The sequence below is a fragment of the Pelophylax lessonae genome, assembly GCF_965119305.1.
Source record: "Pelophylax lessonae genome assembly, chromosome: 1".
Taxonomy (NCBI): Eukaryota; Metazoa; Chordata; class Amphibia; order Anura; family Ranidae; genus Pelophylax; species Pelophylax lessonae.
The window spans coordinates 117,075,570-117,096,912 of record NC_138768.1 but is presented as its reverse complement, the minus strand read 5'-3'; the positions used below and the strand labels follow the sequence as shown (position 1 = coordinate 117,096,912).

Below are 21,343 nucleotides of genomic sequence, written 5' to 3'. Positions count from 1 at the left end.
GCTTGCAGCTATTAAATATAAAAAGTCAGACAGGCTGGGTGTACCTAAGTTAATCAATGGATCAACTTGGGTACAATCAGCCTGCCCATCAGGGCTGCTGATAGGGGGGGACCACCAGTCCAGGAGGGTGCCAACAGCATGGGGAATTGTTGCAGTCCGATGGAGGGGCAATTACAGAAGGAAACCCTGTGCGGCTCTCTGCAGCAGCTAAAAGCCAGTTTCTCCCCCTCCTGCCAACTTTCAGCTGCTGCGGTTAGACACACAGACACAGGGCATCGTCCCTGTATTTGCTTCTCCAAAACCAATCCCCCTCCCTGTTCTGCCTGCTTCTGATTGTCTTGATATATTCGGGGGGGGGGGGGCCTGCTAGGTAGGCTGTATGGGGCCCCGTAATTTCTAACAGCAGCCCTGCTGCCCATAAATGGATCGAATCTTGCTTGGTCGATGCTGAACCAGCTGAATTTCGATCTATGTGTGGCCGGCTTTAGATTGTAAGTACCTTGAGAACAGGGATTGTTGTGAATGTACAATAGAAATAACATACAGCATACGTATAATATAGAATCTTGAAACAAACGTCTGCTATGATATAAATGCACAGTAATGTTATCATTGCTCTTTGCCCTTCATAACTCAGAAACCACAATCACAAAGCAGTAAGTTCCAGTCTCGAGACATATGATTCTGTTTCTGAATGGACTATTCATACACAGGCCAGCATGCCTGAATATTCCTGCAAACAAAACTATGGTATTTGCTGAATTCAATTGCCTGTGCTCATTGCTTTTCAGTGCATACACTACCTGATTATTGCAAGAGCTGTTTTAAATATCTTGCATGTCCTGCAACAATGAGATTATGTCTGAGCAGCTCTACCCTACCTGAAAAACCCGAGTCCATCAACTAATCATCTCAATTCAGAGTTTTCTGCCTTACAAAACGTGTGGTCGTGTTATAAAACCGGAATCCTTGTTATGTTGGTCTGGGAAGAGCATATGAATACATTATTACACAAGTACCTTTCATCATCCACAAGCATTTCATATGACACAGCTATTAATCCTTCATCCCATCTTACATAGACTTTGCATTCTAACCCAGTGCCCATGCATCATCAGAGAACTAGGACACAGCATCCCTTATGCAATGCACAGTCACTTTCTAACACTGCCAGTTACCCCACTTATCACTAACATTAAGAACTTAAATCCCCTTGATAGGGACCTATTCTGTAATGATGACATCATTCAGCAAGTTCCTCTTTACTCTACTCCCAATCACATGCATGCATTCACACCAGCTGTTGATAGCATCATTAAAACTGGGATATGAAGAAGGCTCTATCCATTATGTATGCTGAAATAGCCATTATCCTAGGAGCCTGTATGAGCAGTGGGTGTTGGGCCTGATCGGTTGTCAGCATGCTGGGCACAGCTCATCTAATGCATAGTAGCAGCAGAAGCAGACTCCCTTACCATGCACACCTGCAGCAGAGCAGTCTATGGACTGAAAGGAGCAGACTGTATCACAGAGGGAGGCGCTTTGCTGACAATCATCAGCTCTTAGTCACAATAGGTCCACTCTGAAAAGCTCCCTCCCTGCCGCTATCCCATCACTTCCATTCATTAACCTTTCCTTTACCGCTCTTCTAAAATAGTAATTCAGCAGATCCTCTACCGTCACTTCATACGCACCACCTCCTAGGCTACAGTCACACTGGCCTCCTGCGTTTGGTTTATTTAAATGCAGAGGAAATTATGTAGGAAGTATAAACAAATCTAACGCTTCCCTGATCACGTTTTCCTGCATTTAAACAACGTACTTGCGCTTACGTGACTTTACATGCAGTGAGGACCCATTCAGAGTAACAAATTTGCCCCCGGATGCATGAAATTCTATTTTCTTTAAATGCAGCTAAATGCACAGTGGGGTTCAGATACAGAATACTTTATTAATCCCAAAGGGAAATTATTAAGATACATTTACATTCAACAACGATCACAATAACGAATGGAATAAGACACAATGACACAATAAAATTACCAATAACAGCAATAAGTACCAAATAAAACTAAATAAATAATGATACTGTAAGGGTCCTTTCACACGAGCGATCTGATCAGACCCGCCTGTCAGTTTTTTAGGCGGTTCTGATCGGATCCCCCATGCATCCCTATGGGGCAGCAGATGTCAGCGGAGACATGTCCGCTGAGACCCGCTGCCATCTGCATCCGATTGTGTTTGTGAAATCCGGGCGGATGGAAACCCTATTTTCCATCCATCCAGGGGATCGGATGGGATGAAAGCGGACAGGCGGTCCGCTCTCATCCGATTCCCCCATAGAGATGTATGGGGCTCTGACACCTCCCTCTCCGCACACAGAGCTGAGAGGGAGCGGTCACCTGCCTGCTCAGCGGGGGATCAGTGTATCGATCCCCCGCTGAGCAGCACGAATCAGCCTACGGAGGCGGACCGTGTGAAAGAAGCCTAATAAATCATCCATACTAATAAAATACAACATATAATAAATAACACGGATTGAAAAATAACAGAAAATAAAACTACAAAAATGCAAGTAGTACACCACTTTCTCTAGCATTACCCAAAATTATAATTACCCTAATACCAACGACATTTAAATTTGGATCATAAGCCAGATCAACCGCTTCTGGACCACCCCACATACAGGTACTGCGGCAGGGCGGTCCTTCACTTACCTGTATGTCATCTTCATTTCCAGGTCTGGGGAGCGTATGCACACAGTGGGAGCCAATCAGCGGGTCCAGAGGACCAGATGTTCGCTGACCCCTGAAAAACGTTCCTGAGAGAGGCAAAACAGCAGTCTACCTATGTAAACAAGGCAGATCGCCCTTCTGTGAGAGGGGAAGATGGAGATCCTGTGTTTCTGCTAAGCAGTCAAAGCACCCCCCACACCGTTAGCAAGCACTCCCAGGGAACACATTTAACCCTTTGATCGCCACTGATGTTAACCCCTTCCCTGCCTGTGTCATTAGTACAGTGACAGGGCATATTTTTTAGCACTGATCACTGTGTTGGTGTCACTAGTCCCCAAAAGTTTCACATTAGTGTCCGATTTTTTCGCTGCAATGTTGCAGTCCCGCTATAAGTCACTGATCGCCGCCATTACTAGTTAAAAAAAATAGAATAAATAAAAATTCCATAAAAATAACCTATAGTTTGCAGATGCTATAACTTTTGCGCAAACCAATCAATATACGCTTATTGGTATTTTTTTTTTACCAAAAACATGTAGCAAAATACATATTGGCCTAAACTGATGAATACATTTTTAAATTTTTTTATTGGGTGTGTTTTATAGCAGAGTAACATTTTTATTTATTTTTTTTTAAAACTGTCAGTCTTTTATTTTTGTTTATTGAGCAAAAAATAAAAACTGCAGCGGTGATCAAATACCACCAAAAGAAAGCTCTATTTGTGGGGAAAAAAAAGCACATCAATTTTATTCGGGTACAGCGTTGCACCACCGTGCTTGAATTTTGTATGTGTTTACCCTTTCTGTAAAAAAAAAAAAAAGAATAGAAAATGTATTGAACAAAAATAATAACATTCATTTATATGTGTTTTAGAAATGTCCTCGTCAAGAAATTGTCATCGCCAATGTGGATAAGGCCCTCTTGCCTTCTGAGCACATACATTCTTTACCAGTATTTTGAACACTGCCCAGGCCATTCATTCTGCAGTTAGATGCCATTACTATGCTCTTCCTTTTACTAATATTAAATGCACTGTGATTTTTTCACTACATGTGACCACAAACACAGGCAATTAAAAAAAAAAAATCTGGACTAAAGGCCCGTACACACGTAGCGATTGTTGGCCGTAAATATTCGGCCACCGTCCGATCGGCCGATTGTCGGCTTGTTAGTATGATGCTTCCGACAACCGACTGCGACTTTTCAGCCGAACAAAATCTGGTGTGCATGCATTAAAATTTTTGTGGGCCAACACCAGAATGGCCGATTGTTCCTCAGTCAGTACAGAATTCGGCCGACAAACAGCAGATGAGCAAGACTGGGCATCCTCAGAGAAGAAAAAACACACGGAAAGTTAACCATCACATGACATCACTTCTGCAGTCGGCTGTTGTTGGCCGACAAAATTCGTGTGCAGTCTTTAGCACTTTTCAACCGACAGGACAGCACCGGACAAAAGATGGCCGATCGTTCGGCCGACAATCAGTGCGTGTGTACGGGGCTTAAGAAGGATACATAAAAAAAATACATAGGCTACAACTGCTGACTTTCGTTTGATGTTAGTTGCCTAGCTTTTAAAGATCAACCAATGGCTTTTGTATGTTCAAAAGCACCGACGTGAAACAAATTTCCAGGTTAGCAGTTTTCACATTATCTGCTATGGGTCAGTGGCATGGAATGTACTGCCATAGGCAGTCAGATGATTGGTATCGTTTTACATCTATGTGTTGCAGGAATGCAAACGTTAACGCGTGTGTTACTAAAACACATTACATGTGTTGATGCACTGAGGTGCCATTCATTTTGAATAGCTCCTCAATGCACTAAGTCAAAGTATATGCGTTGCAACAAGCTGCAACACATGACAACACGCCATTGTGCTTTGCAGCATAAGTATTGCGATAGTCTTAATATTTAGGATGTTTTGGCATGTTGGAAGCCCATTGGTTTCAATGGGCTGTCTTGATGCAATGCATGTTAATGCATGACAACGCACTTGCATTAACGCACCCCACAAAAGTAAGTGGGCTGCAAGGGCTCATTTAGATCTATGTGTTTGTAGAGGTGCGATCGTTTGATACAGTCCCCCATAAACGTTTACTTTACAAACTGAGGTCTGTAGGCATGGATCATAAGGTGAGTTCCTGGATAGACAAAGGGGGATGGTATTGGCACAAAAGGTGACCATTATTCAAAAAAAAAGACTGTGCTGCCCTTTTAAAAATATAGTCTCAGTATGGAAACATATAACAATGGTGTTTACCAGCTGCCCCTTTAGGGTGTAAATGAAAAAATCTGAAAAGACAGGCGCTTGGTGTATGATATGTATGATATCCAACCATTAGTCTATGAGCAGGCTGTACATGTTAAGGGTCGAGGGGGGGAGTCAATAAAAGCAATTCGTCGGATCCTTCCTTGGTAAGGGTGGACAGTTCAATACTCAGGGCAAGCCTCTTCAGGGAAGCAGAAGCACGCTCCAGGAACATGTGAAGAGAAACAGAAGCAGAGGCAGAGTCACCTTCTAAGTGTAAAACTATATAGCATTTAATAAAACAAAGTATAAAACCACTCACTTTTTGAGTACTTGAAATCAGGCACATCAGAAGAATACCGCAGGGGTGACTCTGTATGCAGGCTGTGGTCACTGGATACCAGCCTGCATACAGACTCACCCCTGCAGTATATTTCTGATGTGCCTGATTTCAAGTACTCAAAATGTGAGTGGTTTTATACTTTGTTGTATTAAATTCTATACAGTTTTACACTTAGAAGGCGCCTCTGCATCTGTTTCTCTTCACATGAGTACCTGAATAGAAAACTGGTTACAGGGGCAGGTCCAAAGGGTGGTGATAAATATTGAGTACTCAGAATGGACTGATGTGGTAAGTGGGACCAATTCTCTAATTTATTCATAAATTATATAGAGGTTGGTAATAATAGCTCAATCTCAGTGTTTGCTTGCGACACAAAGCTAAGCAGGGCGATAACTTCACAACAAGACGTGGAAACCTTACAAGAAGACCTAAATAAAATAAAGGGGTGGGCAACATCATGGAAAATGAGGTTTAATGTTGAAAAATGTAAAGTAATGCATTTGGGTGCTAAAAACAGGAACGCAAGTTACTTGCTAAGGGGAGACCCTCTGGGGGGTGTCCAGGATGGAAAAAGATATGAGGGTCCTAGTAGATGACAGGCTCAGCAACAGCATGCAATGCCAATCTACTGCAAGTAAAGCCAGCAGAATATTAGCACACCAGAAAGGGGATTTACTCCAGAGATAAAATGATAATTCTCCCACTTTACAAGACTCTGGTCCGGCCGCATCTTGAGTATGCTGCCTAGTTCTGGTCACCAATCCTTAGGAAGGATGTGCTGGAACTAGAGAAAGTCCAGAGAAGAGCAACACAGGTAATGAATGGACTAGAGCAGTGGTCCTCAACCCTGGCCTACAGGGCCCACTAACAGGCCAGGTTTGCAAGATAACTGAAATACATCCCAGGTGATATCATTTGCTGCTCAGTGATTGCAGTATTCTAGTCTGCATCTCCCCAAGGTAATACTTAAAATCTGGCCTGTTAGTGGGCCCTGAGGACCGGAGTTGAGGACCACTGGACTAGAGGACCTCAGCTATGAGGAACGACTACAAGCATTAAACTTATTCTCTCTAGAGAGAGGAGATATGATAGTGATGTACAAATACCTTAATGGTGACCTTAGCATAGGGAAAAACTTTTCAGTGGGAGGGAATTTAAAAAGACACTCAGCAATTCATTGAAACTGAAAGAGAAGCGGTTTAACCTTAAACTGTGTAGAGGGTTCTTTACTGTCAGAGCAGTAAGGATGTGGAATTCCCTTCCACAAGCAGTGATATCAACAGGGAGCGTCAATAGTTTCAAAAAACTATTAGATAGGCACCTTAACGATCGCAACATACAGGGATATGGGAATAACTATTGACATAAACACACACCACAGGTTGAACTGGATGGACTGGTGTCTTTATTCAACCTTACCAACTATGTAACTATGTAACAATCTAAGGTCCCTAACGCACATTAATTAATACACATACTAGGGCCAATTTACCAACCATCATGTCTTTGGATAGTGGGATAGTGGGAGGAGACCAGAGTACCCAGAGAAAACCCATGCAGGCTCAGGGACAATTCAGGGCAGATATAAGTGGGCCACATTTAATCCAGCAAGTTCATTATGATTATTGAAATTCATTTTTCTATAGTAGCTCATTCTATCTTCTCAGCAGCCTCCTGTAATCTCTTGTATAACTCTTATATAGCTTTTTGCAGAAACGCAGGACATTTTTTTAACATTCACATTAATACAGTTTTGTGCCTCTGCATTTTTGGAAAGGGCCAGGGACTTTTTTAAACGCAAAATGGTGCTTTTTTTTTTTTTTTTGGTTCAATAGACTTCAATGGAGAAGCTGCAGAAAAGCATGTAGTGCGCTTTTACAGCAATTTTGCAGCAAATTGCATTTTTAATCTGCCCAGCAACAAATTTGCCAAAAAACCCCCCATAAAAATAGCAAAATGCAAATCGCTGCAAAATTGCCGTAAAAACCCGGTAAAAGCTGCAAAAAAGCACTGAAGGAACGCTCAAAAGCAAAATGCATAGGTTTGCATTGAGCCTGACTCTGGGACAGTCAAGCATTGCACAGTACTGACAGTCTAACAAAGTGGTGGTCCACTTTTTTGATAAGGGGGGCCTCAAGTGCAGCCCTCAACATCACCAAAGGGCCGCACAAAAAATTCAGTGAATATTCCTTATAAGAGACAGCAGACACACAGTAGGATATAGTCAAAGACTATGGGCATGATACAAGAAATGGTCAGAGAACATAATACAAGTGCTGGTCCAAGAATACGGGCACAATATAAGAGATGGTCATAGATTGTAGACATGATACTAGAGATAGAGACTTTCTGACATGCTGCAGGAGACTGTCAGTATCTGTGGGCATGCTTAACGATTTGTTCGAGACTGGAGACATGCTTCAGGAGACAGTCATAGACTGGAGACATATTACATAAAGCTGTTGGAAATCACTTATATAACAGGACAATAGGGAAACACAGATAAGTGTCTGAAGGGACCCCAAAGGCCACACAAAAGGAGCCAGAGGGCTGATTGTTGGGCACCCGGGGTCTAACACAAAAAGCTTACTAAAGCCCCGTACACACGTACCGATTGTCAGCCGTAAATATTCGGCCACCGACCGATCGGCCGATTGTAGGCTTGTTAGTATGATGCTTCCGACAACCGACAGCGCATTTTCGGCCGAACAGAATCTGGCGTGCAGACTTTAAAATTTTTGTTGGCCGTCACCAGAACGGCCGATTGTTCGCCAGTCAGTACAGAATTCGGCCAACAAAGAGCAGATTAGCAAGACTGGGCATGCTCAGAAAAGAAAAAACACACGGAAAGTTAACCATCACATGACATCACTTCTGCAGTCGGCTGTTGTTGGCCGACAAAATTCGTGTGCAGTCTTTAGCACTTTTCAGTCTACAGGACAGCACCGGACAAAAGACGGCCGATCGTTCGGCCGACAATCAGTACGTGTGTACGGGGCTTAATAGGAGAAAACAACACAGGAATAGCCTGATCAGTAAAGCCCCGTTCACAAAGACTGCTGCTTCTTCACCATACAATCGCAGGCCTTGAACCTTGACCAGGTCCTTGACCAGTATGTATTTCTTTAGTTGCAGTAAAGAAAAGTAAGGTCAGGTATAAGCCTGTGCTATTTAGCAGGAATGAGTGAATCCCAAGAGTAAATTGACTAAATTACAAATCTTTAGCCCTCATTCACATTGAACGCGGCTTTGTCTGAACTTCATCTGAACTGACCTGTCAAATCTCATGTCAAATCGTGCCGATGTGAATGGGGGGCAAAGCAGTTAATGTCTATGCATATTACCTGTGTCTTCAGCTGCTTATCTATAGATCTGCTTTTACTACTCGCCCGGACCAATTCTGACATTTCTCTCGTATATGTAAAAATCTGTGTTTTTATGCCAGAAAACTACTTAGAACCCCCTAGCATTGTATATGTCACACGTTATATGCGCAGCGATTTTTCAAACACAATTTTTGGGACAAAACACTTAAATGAATAAAAAGCAAAAACAAAACCCAATTGTTTGTAAAATCTAAGAGATGATGTTACGACGAGTAAATAGATACCCAACAATTGCGCACGCTCATGGAATGGCGCCAACCTACGTAGAAAGTAAAAAATCTCTATAGACCTACATATTCATTCGCCACTGCGCGTGAGCACGGGGGAATGGGGGCGCTTTACAAAATGTTTTTATTATTTATTTTTTTAAATTGTTTTTGCACTGTCCCTTCAATCTTAATTTTTTTTTCCTGCTGCTTCCAGTGGCTAAACAGCTTCTCAGATCACTTTTAGCCTTTAGGGAATCACTGGCTTTAAAACAATACAGGGGTTATGGCATATTGCTGCAGCCATAACCTCAGTACTCCACTTCAAACAGAGGGCATATTTTTACTATGGCCCGGTATAGAAGTGGAGAGAAGTTCTCTTCTGGGTCACTTACTTCTGCTAAATCCGCCGTCGGCTGACGTCACAGAGCCATTCCCAGCTCTGGAAGGATACTGATTTTAATTAGAGATTGACCGATTATCAGCATAGCCGATATATCGAGGGCCGATATGGACTTTCCCTGATATATCGGAATCAGCTTTTAATTTACCGATATTTTCGTGACGTCATCGCGTATGTTGCACCACGTGCCTCCGCGCACTGGACAGCTCTTAGGCCGCCTCCCTCTGCCTCCTACAGTGTCTTACCCTCCGCTGCCACACTGGAGTCTGCATGGTCGGTCGGGAGAGTCGGGACAAGAAGAATTCTGCTACATCTAGTGAGTGCAGTGCCAGTGACCAACAGTCTGACACACGTTCTGTATTCTATCTATTCTGTGATAAATGATAACAGTGACCAACAAACACTCTGACACATGTTCTGTATCTCTCTGTTCTGTTCTGTAACACAGCCGCCGCGGCCATCCACCCAACCACCCACAGCTGCCCGGTGCCAGCCAGCAACCCAGTCCCACACAGTCCAACCAGCCAGCCATCCTGACTGTACCAGCTCTCCAGCCACAGGCCCTAGGCCTGTACGTGCCAGGCAAGCCACCACACAGGGTGCCAGCCAGCCACCCACCCACCACACGGTGCCTACCAGCCACCCACCACAACAGGGTGCCAGCCACCACAGGGTGCCAACCAGCCACCCACCCACCACATGGTGCCTGCCAGCCAGACAGCCACCCACCACAAAAGGGTGCCAGCCACCACAGGGTGCCAGCCAGCGATTTTGTGTAAGCGAAAATTAGTGTCTGACTCTGACTGACACTTTCTTGTTTCAATGGAGATGGATGGAGATAGAAAAATTAAAAGTGTGGTCTGGGAGTGTTTCTCTTCTTCATCGCCGGGAAAATCAGTAGCACTGTGCAAAACATGCAAAAAGAATGTGAGCATGGGACCAATAACTGCAAAAACCAAAAATACATCTAATCTTTGGGCCCATCTAAGAGTTCATCATCTTGAATTGTATCATGCAGGACAGAAAAAAAACAAAATGAATCACAAGGTGAATCATCCCTATCCAAGGCAACAATAAACAGATATGTTTTAGAAAAAAACCAGGTGGCAAAAATCTGATAGAAGATCACAACTGCTGGACAGAGTAATCACAGAGATGATGATCACTGATAACCAGCCATTTACAATAGTGTCTGACTCTGGATTTAAGCGGTTGATGTCCATAGTTGAGCAAAGATACACACTGAAGAGTGACAAGTTTTATCAAACTGAAATGCTGCAAAAGATTCACCAATAGGTCGCTGACAAAGTTAAGACTATGCTGAAACCAGAGAATGCTGGCAACTCACTCTCATTCACGACGGACTGCTGGTCAGGACAAACAGAATCACTAATGAGTCTTACATGCCACTACATTGACAGCGGATGGACAAGAAGGCATTTGGTGTTTAATACAAAAGTGATGCAAGGATCCCACACTGGGGAGTACATTAAGTGGCGGTTCACATTAGTGCGATCACAGAGATCGCATGTAATTCGGAGCGCACTGCTCCTAAATTACATGCGATCTCTGTGCGGTGCAAATTTCAGCCATACAGTTTGTATGGCTGAATTCGCACCGCAATCGCACAAAACACGCACATGACCCTTTTTTTTATCCGCAGCAGAATCGGATAGCATGGTGGTTCACACTAGTGCAATCCGATTCTGGGCGAACTTGCAGATCGCACTGCAAAATGCGATCTCAACTGGGGGTGTCGTTAAGTCGTCAGTGAGTGAGTCCACTACTGCAGCACTTTATTATACATAATGCACAATCAGATGATGTGAAATGCTAATGTCCAACTCCTTGCAATTGAAGTTTTACTATCAGTTTTTATGCAGTTAAGGTGTAAAGAATGAGTACTTAATGTTACAAATGTTAATAAATAAAGACTAACATGTTTGTTAAGAGATCTGTGTCGAAATTTGTGTTTTTTTGGTTAATTTTTACATGTGTGAAAATATCGGCCAATGTGATCGGCAAAATATCGGTATCGACAAAGAAAAAACGATATCGGTCGATCACTAATTTTAATGTCAGGATCCACCCAGATATCTGACAGGCAGCTGGCTCAGACTCTCAGAGTACGCACCCCACCACCCTCCCCTCCCTCCCCAGTCCAGCACTGGAAGGGCAGAGCAGAGAGCAGTGACTGATATTCACTACTCTCTGCTCAGTGAAGACCAAGAACTTAGATATGAGCGGCCATTTGATTGCTCAGTTCCCGGTCTTAGAGTCGGCGGGGGACAGCTGCAGCATCAGAATGATGCTGCACCACGTAGGTGAGTAGGTATGTTTTTTTTTTTAATTTCCCACACTTCTCCTTTAAGTGAATTCTAATTTTAAGAGCTATTCCTAAATGTATTAAAGATGTTAAGATAGGAATACACAATAAAATAAACTGCAATGCCAAAAAGGAAGGGCAAATTATGTCTATACAGTTTATAAAATAATCTCAGCCAGAGATCCAGGCTTCTACCACTTATATGCAGTCTACACCATTAACAAAACACTGGCAGCTCGGATCAGCAATTATTCTATTTGCTGACCACAAAGCTGGTGCATGAACACTGCAAGGCTTCCAAAGTGGCTTTTTGTCAGCTTTTACAGCAATGAGTAAAAACATCTCCTTTTACTCCAATGATCGCACTCAGAGTCTGAGTCTGAGTCTGAGTGAAAGCCATATTTACTGAGCCAGCAATGAACCATAACAAATTATTTTGTAGCATACAATAGTACTAAGTATAAATACATAAATGTATCAATGTGAAAGGTACCTAACATATACAAAACATGGAAGACTTACCTGTAACTTGTCATTCCTAATTTCCTCTAATTGATTGATGCTTTTGATTCTGCATATTACAAATTGTCAGTGGCGTAGCGTGTGTTGTCAGCGCCCGGGGCAAGGCAAGTAATTTGTGCCCCCTAACCTGCGGACTTTTAGTACTCCCAGAGTCCCTTCCTACAATAGTACTGACCAGCCTGATTCCTATATTGACCTACCAGTCCACTACGCTAACATACCTGATTCCTGTACTGGCCACTACACTGACCTACCTGTCAACGACACTGACCCTTACAATGACCTACCTGATTCCTACCTGACCACTACACTGTGGGTAGGTGTGTACCGCGCTCAGGAAAAATTAAATAAATATTTATTAACTAAATTAGTGGTGAACTTAAATGCAGCTGTTCAAAATGGTAGTGACCAAATCTGTTAAAGTGCAGTGCAAATACAGCGCAAAGATAAGTGAAATAACTAATAACAATATTTAAAATTTCTAGAATGCAGCTGTTCATAAATAGTGGTAACCCAAAATTCATAAATACGAGAAAAATATATCACAGCGCAAACAATAATGTATGATAGTAAAGTGATTATGTTCTACTTAAAAGACTCATAAAGTGCACCGTGCAATTGTGTGCAAAAAATGGGGTGTAGAAACCATATAAACATATACTATATAAATATAATTAAAATATATAAATATAAAGTGCCAGTCCAGATGTAATGGTTGTTTAAGATCTCAGTAGATGATAAGATGTACACAGTCCCAAAAATGTCTCACAAAGGTGCTGGGGTGCCAGGAAGAAAGTGCACAAAACATGCAATCTTTTGTGGTGCAGTGAGCCAGTGCCGGACCTCCCCCTTTGGGTGTTCACTTACCGGACAATGGTGACCCCTATGCTGTATAGCAATAGAGATCGACAGGGCTTATGTCCTAGTAAGGAACCGGCTATTACAACTCCTCCAAGGCGAATGTATCTCCACAGATGTAAATGCCCCGATACATGTATTGGAGAAAAAGGATGCTCATATAGTGTAAATCCGATAAATGGTTTTTTATTGTGCAAAATAATGAAAATAAACTCACATTTCGTTGCTAAGTTAAAGGCATATAGGTTAAAAATCTCGTCCTTCCTGGTAGCAGGTGCCGCTAGAACGCCCCGTGGTTTCGGCGTGCGTTCCACCGCACCGGAAGTGACGTATCGCTAGGACGTAGACCGGAAGTGCGTCGACGCGTTTCGCCCTCCTCTTCCGGGCGTTTTCACAGACGTCTGTGAAAACGCCCGGAAGAGGAGGGCGAAACGCGTCGACGCACTTCCGGTCTACGTCCTAGCGATACGTCACTTCCGGTGCGGTGGAACGCACGCCGAAACCACGGGGCGTTCTAGCGGCACCTGCTACCAGGAAGGACGAGATTTTTAACCTATATGCCTTTAACTTAGCAACGAAATGTGAGTTTATTTTCATTATTTTGCACAATAAAAAACCTTTTATCGGATTTACACTATATGAGCATCCTTTTTCTCCAATACATGTATCGGGGCATTTACATCTGTGGAGATACATTCACCTTGGAGGAGTTGTAATAGCCGGTTCCTTACTAGGACATAAGCCCTGTCGATCTCTATTGCTATACAGCATAGGGGTCACCATTGTCCGGTAAGTGAACACCCAAAGGGGGAGGTCCGGCACTGGCTCACTGCACCACAAAAGATTGCATGTTTTGTGCACTTTCTTCCTGGCACCCCAGCACCTTTGTGAGACATTTTTGGGACTGTGTACATCTTATCATCTACTGAGATCTTAAACAACCATTACATCTGGACTGGCACTTTATATTTATATATTTTAATTATATTTATATAGTATATGTTTATATGGTTTCTACACCCCATTTTTTGCACACAATTGCACGGTGCACTTTATGAGTCTTTTAAGTAGAACGTAATCACTTTACTATCATACATTATTGTTTGCGCTGTGATATATTTTTCTCTGACCACTACACTGCCCACTACACTACACTGCCCACTACACAGAGGACACCACAGCGTCATCGAGCCCTTACAGGGGGCGGGTCGGGGAGGATTGTGAGAGCTTAGAGGAGGCGGAACGGAGGCACATGCAGGGCTGACTTAGAAGACGGCGAGGCAGGCTCCAGAAGCGAGGCGGGGCTCTGCCACTGGCCAGCCCTGCTGCCGCACATGACAGTGTTGGCCCAATCACAGGGCGCGACCGGCCATCGTTTAGCCTGAAGATGGCGGCGGCTGAAGTGACACGCTAGGAAGAATTTTTAAAGTTTGCTAGAGTGACACTGGCGTGGGATGCGCCCCCCCCCCCCCCAAATGTTGCGCCCAGTGCCGCCGGCCCCCCCTGCACCCCCCACGCTACGCCACTGCAAATTGTAATATATTTCTGGATGTTATAATAAGAAACTATAATGGTTTTGGATCAATTCTGATGTTTTATTTTTAACTGTTGTTACAGTATATACTGTGTACAGTATGTAGGCAGTTTGAAAAATGTACACAGTTAGCCACTTAAGGACCAAGCCTATTTCTGACACATGCTGTTTACAAGTTAAAATCAGTATTTTTTGCTAGAAATTAACTTTGTGCTAGAAATTTACATGGGAATCAGAACTAATGCTTGGCTTGGGCTGGGTCGCTGGGCAGGTGGGGCCCCCCCCCCCCCGGGCAAGTGGGGCCCCCAGGCAACTGCCCAGCGTGCCCATTCGGTATGATGGCCCTGGTTGCAGTGGGTTCAGGAGTGACAGCGGCACCTGTTAGTGCGCTATTGAAGAATCAGAGTTTGCGGAAAACATCTACGCCATGGACAATGCCACTATGGCCTTTTACCTCATGGAGGTACGCCTGGGCCACTACAACATTTTAGTTAGGACCAGGGACAGCATGTTGTTCATACTGAACTGTCATGCTGCATTTTTACAAACGGTAAGGGAAAAGTTAAGTAAAAGCACACAAGAGGTCTGCACTAGGTGCACTGCAGGCACGGCCGCTGATAGGAGGGGACCATCAGTCCTCCTGTAGGGGGCCCGGGCATACAGGGGGGCCCCAACAGCAGGGGGAATCGGTGCAGTTGGGCAGAGGGGCAATTACAGAAGGAAGCCCTGTGTGGCTCTCTGTAGTAGCTGAAAGCCAGTTTCTCCCACCCCTGACAGCTTTAGGCTACAGCAGGGAGAGACACAGATACAGGGTATCGTTCCTGTAATTGCTTCTCCGACATCGACCCCCCCGCAGCGCTGCAGGCTTCCCTGTCCTGTAAAAAAAATAACAAATTGTAAAGAAAAAAAACCAATTAAAAATTGTAATTAAGTAATTTTAAAAGATAGTAAAATAAAATAATTAAAGAAATTATATATGTTTTTTTGTAATGTAAAAAACTGTTAAAAAGGGCCAATTCACACAAGTTCACTGTTATGTTTGTGTCCGCTAATAATGATTATAGTGTATTTTTAGTGAAAATATTGTCTTGATATATTCAGGGGACCCTGCCAGGTAGGCTGTTTGGGGCCCGTGATTTCTAATAGCAGCCCTGACGGCAGGACCCCATTCTGTTACTGGGACATAACAAAGGTACAGTGGACTGGTGGAGCGGGCAGGCACAGGCTCAGCACGTCCCTCTTAATACAACATACAAGGCATAGTATGTAGTAACATGGACAAGTTGCTTTTCAGAGGAACTCTGCACTTTATTACTGCACACAGTGAAAACTCATCTTTAAGTCAGGGAACTGCCTTAATGTTAGATTTTTCACATTACCGCAGTCTCCACCTGGTCCTGGGCATTGATAAGCACACTCCGCGCAAGAGGTACTACCACGTGCTAGGGCGCAGCAGGCCCTGTCCACAGTGATCAGCCATAACCTTTTGACCACTGACAGGCTAAACAGGAGCTCAAGTCATATTTGTAAAAATTAAAAGTCAGCAGCTACAAAAACTGTAGCTGCTGATTTTTAAAAAACAGACACTCACCTGTCCCAGGATCCAGCTATGTGCTAACCTGAGACGTTTTCTCCACCCCCTTCGTTCCCCAGCTCCGACTCCTCATGGGCATCAATCAGTATTGGCTACCCATGACTCTGTTTCTGGTTCACCGATTCTCCTTTCTTTGACCACTTTTGGTAGGTCCTGACCACTGCAGACACAAGAGAAATTACATTAGTGTGTGAATGGGGCCTTAGTAAATGAGAGTATTCTACTATTACAGAAATAACATACACCAATCAGTCTTAACATTATAGCCACTGACAGGTAAAGTGAATATTTAGTGACAATAGCACCTGAAAGTGGGTGGAATATATTAGGCATCAAGTGAACATGTTGTTTATTAAGTTTGTGTTGAAAGCAGAAACAATGGGTAATTGTAAGGATTTGTGCAACTTTGACAAGGGCCAATGGCTAGATGACTGGGTCAGATCATCTCCAAAACTGCAGCTCTTGTGGGATGTTCCCGGCCCGCTGTGCTCAGAACCTACCAAAAGTGGTCCAAGGAAGGGAGATCAGTGAACCAGCATCAGGGTCATGAGTGGCCAATGCTTATTGATGCACATGAGGAGTCTGACCCAATGGAAGAGCTACTATATCTCAAATTGTTCAAAATGTTAATGTTGGCTCTTATAGTCACAGACCGGTCAGGATACCCATGCTTACCCGTGTCCACAGCCTGAAAACACCTACAATGGGCACATGTGCATCACAACTGGACCACAGAGCAATGGAAGAAGGTAGTTTGGTCTGATGAATTCAAGAATGATTTCAGGAACACAACGCGTTCAAGGTGTTGACTTGGTCTCCAAATTCTCCAGATGTCAATCCAATCAAACAAGTCTGATCCATGGGGGCCCACCTTGCATATTACAGAACTTAAAGGATCTTCTACTGATGTCTAGTGGAGCCCATGGTTCCAAGGGTTCAGACCCCATTCACATGACTGTAAAAAAAAAACATATTTACAACCATTTTTTATTTAGGGATTTAAACACTGCTGCATTTTTTTTTCAATGGTGGCATTCACACAGGTACATAAACATGCACTGCGTTCAGACTTGTAATACAAAATCCAAAAACCTGTGTCTGAGGACACACCTATACACATATACCATTGAAAAAAATTATCAGGACAGTTTTTAGGCATTAAAAAAATGGATCAATATACCGATCACACAAGGGCTTTACTTCCTTACCCCAATGATCAGTACATTTTTTAGGGCTGTATTATAGGCCTGTGAATGAGGCTTTATGATGTGTGGTCATAATGTTATGGCTGATCATTATATGTGTGGATTTTTTAGCTGCATAACTTCTATTGCTGCGTTATTTTCTCCACACCACAATATCTCAGCTATCATTTATAAATGTGAGTGTTCCAGTGGGAGGAATAGTACCCCAGCATTGGTGTCAGTGGGAGGAATAGTGCCCCAGCATTGGTGTCTGTGGGAGGAATAGTGCCCCAGCATTGGTGTCAGTGGGAAGAATAGCGCCCCAGCATTGGTGTCAGTGGGAGGACTAGTTCCCCAGCATTGGTGTCAGTGGGAGGAAAAGTGTCCCAGCATTGGTGTCAGTGGGAGGAATAGTGCCCCAGCATTGGTGTTAGTGGGAGGAATAGTACCCCAGCATTGGTGTCAGTGGGAGGAATAGTGCCCCAGCATTGGTGTCAATGGGAGGAATAGTGCCCCAGCATTGGTGTCAGTGGGAGGACTAGTTCCCCAGCATTGGTGTCAGTGGGAAGAAAAGTGCCTCAGCATTGGTGTCAGTGGGAGGAATAGTGCCCCAGCATTGGTGTCTGTGGGAGGAATAGTGCCCCATCATTCAGCTTCGGGTGTGGCTGCAGGGAGGATCTCTTGCTGAGTGTCTGGAGCTGCTCCAGGTGATCTGTGTGAGAGGGGAGTCTGGTAAAATCTCTCCCAGCCCTGCTGGCCCCTATCTGGGGAGGCCATGCAGGCCAGCGGGGCCTCTCCTGCTGGAAGCTCTCAGCCATCCCCTGGGCGGATGGATGGCATGCCTGCTCCTGGACAAGCCATGGCTGGTGATCTCTCTGCCCCTGGTGAGGATGAGGATGCCGAGTCCATTCGGGAGTGAGTGGTGGCCGGGAACAAGGTCCTGAATAGGGAGAGAGACCAGCTCTACAAGCTCAGAGCGGAGTTGAAACGTCTGTGAAAGCAGCGCAAAGGTTTGTACAGCCGCAACCGTGGATCTATGGATTCGGAAATCCAGTTGGCTAAGGTCCGGGTTCAACACCAGGAAACCATTGTGGCCATGATGGAAAGCAGAGAGGGGCCCTTTAAGGAAAGGCCCTTTAAGGAAAGGCCCTTTAAGGAAAAGTTTTGCAATGACCGGAGATTTGCAAGGATGGCAAAGATGGAGGTGGAGGAGGAGACCCCCAGTTCTGACCCCCCTCCCCCCAGGGTGAGGTAAGCAGTCCATTGCCTTCTCAGGAGGCATGCTGAAAGTGATCCAGGCAGTGGAGTCTCCATTACGGGCGGATCAGCTGGTGTTTGGTGAGGAGAACTTACCTGATAATGTGCCTGATAAGGTAAAACCTTGCAAGCCACAAGTGATTGATAAAACTATTTTTGTGCCATTTAACACCCTGACTAATACTGATGGTTTGCCCAATGACACCCAGGCTGGTAATTCCATATCCAGCAATACTTTGTCTGCTGATGTTTCCTCTGAGGAAAAATTGCGTTTAAAAAATGACATTGCAGCAAAGGAACTACAAGAGCCAGAGCAACCCATTAACCCCCCTTTTGCTGAGTCAAAGGTTTGTCCAGTCACAGCTGCTGACATTTCTTCTATTTCAGGTGTTCTGAATAATCCTGCCAATATGTGTGTAATGGACAATCCTGCTGGCTCAGTACAAGCAGTTAATAATAGTGATAATAATAATAATAGTAATGTACCGGCTAAAGTTACATCAGTGTGGGGCCTTGGCCCTGATAAGCCCTCTTTTGCTCAGGTGGTACGCTCTGCACCTGGTAATGTTATTAAGCCAGGGCTGCAGCCAATGAGAAACCCTGCTTCCAGGCAGAGATTTACACCACAAACTGCCACTTTGAGCACCCCTGGTTCCGGTCTTGGGTCTCTGGCTCCTGCTGGGGGTCTAAGGCGTAATGTCGTTATTCTTAAATGGGAAGGTGGTGCAATCCCTCCAGCACGGCATGTGGTGGTGGATATGATTTTGGAGATGGGCTTTGGGGCGAATGACCTTTATGCCCTAATACATTTAGCTGGGAGCCGGGAGTACACAATCAGCTTCACCAGGCCGGAGGGTCTTGACCTGTTCTGGGAACGATATGAGGCTCGGTGCAGGTCAAGATCCGAATGGGAAGGTCTGGCACCAGTTGCTGTTTCACAAAGATCCACTGTTAAAAAATAACCATCATCCTCACTAATGAGAGTGTTCCTGCTCGGGACTTAGAGGTCTGGTTAAGGAACTATGGTGAGATTTTGATAAGGCTAGAAAAAATCCTTGATGAACGTGACATCTGGACTGGGGGTTGGTCAGTAATGGTCAGGGATGGGAATGTTGTCCGTCACCTGCCCTCCTCGGCTTTCATAGGGAGGGATAGGATGACTATTTTTTATCCTGGTCAGCCAAAGCTGTGTCACTGCTGTGGAGAAAAGGGGCATTTTAGCTCCTCCTGTTCAGCGTTAATATGTTCAGTATGTCGGGGACAGGGTCATGTGGCCAGGGACTGCACCCAGGCGATAAGGTGCAACCTGTGCCTGCGCTTGGCCACCCCTACAGCCGATGTCCGGAGGCCTGGCACAATATGGAGAAGGAGGTAGTAGATGAGCTGTTGAGGCTGGACAGGATGGAGGATGAGGCCCCTGGTGTACCATCCTCTTCTGCGGTGACTGACCCCCCTGGTCCTGTTCAGGATCCCTCCCCAGTTTCTGTGGCCAACCCTCCTGTGTCTGTAGGTATTCCTTCTGTGGCTGTCTCTGTGTCCCCCCAGCCTACTGTACCCACTCCTCTTGTGTCAGAACCTTCTAAGTCTGTGCCCCCCGAGTCAGTCTTGCCCCATGAGTCTTCCCCTCCTAGGTCTGACTTAAGGGAAGGTCCCCCCCCCCCCACCAGGAGTGGTGGGATGTGCCAAAAAGGGTGCTGCTGCTTCTTCTGTAAAGAAGTCTTCTGCGAAGACTTTGAAGAAAAAAACAAGAGATGAAAACATCTCAGAGTCTGACCAGCAGTACCTGGAGGAGAGAAGGAGGGTTGTGAGGCGGAAGAGACAGGTGGTGAGGACGGAACAGGGACAGGAAGCACCAGTGTCCCCAACCGTTCTAGGGGTTCTACATGGGATATTTCCTCATCTGGAGCTTCTTCTGAGCAAAATTCTGATTCAGAAATTGAATTGGAGGAGGCCTCAAGAAAGAGAGAGGCTTCTGGTGATGAGCAGCAGAGGGGAGCTAAGAAGCAATCCACCCAATAACCCAAATGGCGGTTCCCCCTCCGTTAAAAGTGGTGACAATAAATGTCGCCAGCATTAAGTCGGCAAGAGCTCGTTCTATGGTCTTCTTTTTGTTCAGCCAATTTGATGCTGAAATTTTATTTTTGCAGGAGACTAGGCTCACCTCTTGGGCAGATATTCATATGGCCAAGAGAGAGTGGAGGTATGGTCCATCTTACTGGTCTCTTGTGGCCGAGCCTTACGGCGGGCTGGTGGTGTTGTTTAAAACCGGTATGGTAACTGTCCGGGGGGGTTATTGAGGTGGAGATTGGGAGATGTATGGTCTTAGACGTCCTTGTGGGAGGGCAGGACCTGCGCCTAATTAATATTTATGGGCCACACACAAAGTGGCTTTAATACTGTGACTAGGCCCAAGGACAGGAAGGACTTCAAAGGCAGGCTGGGATATGATAGCGTTTTTTTTTTAAATAGTATGGTTAGGGATGCTGGTCTTGTGGATGTGCACATTAAGCACCTTCCGGATGACACAGGGTTCACCTTTCATCGAGGTAATAGTCAGAGTAGGATAGATAGGTTTTTTTTGAAGGAGGCCTCTGCTTTCTCACCCCCAGTGGTGCAGGCAGTGGAGTTCTCTGATCACTGTATGCTATCTGTGGTCTTGAATGCTTCAGACTTCCCTCAGAGGGGCAAAGGCATCTGGAGATTAAATTCGACTCTCCTTGAGGAAGAACATGTTAGACAATCCT

The 21,343-nt window shown here is 44.7% G+C and overlaps 1 protein-coding gene across 1 annotated transcript in view; it reads right to left on the bottom strand.

Annotated features, from left to right (window-relative positions):
* The window catches only part of SGTB (small glutamine rich tetratricopeptide repeat co-chaperone beta), a 103,414-nt gene extending 101,802 nt beyond the window's left edge, over nt 1-1,612 (bottom strand). The window contains exon 1 of the mRNA XM_082243365.1: nt 1,476-1,612. The gene's annotated coding sequence lies outside the window, so the exon portion shown is untranslated. The remainder of the gene's footprint in view (nt 1-1,475) is intronic.
* Nucleotides 1,613-21,343: the final 19,731 nt, after the last annotated feature.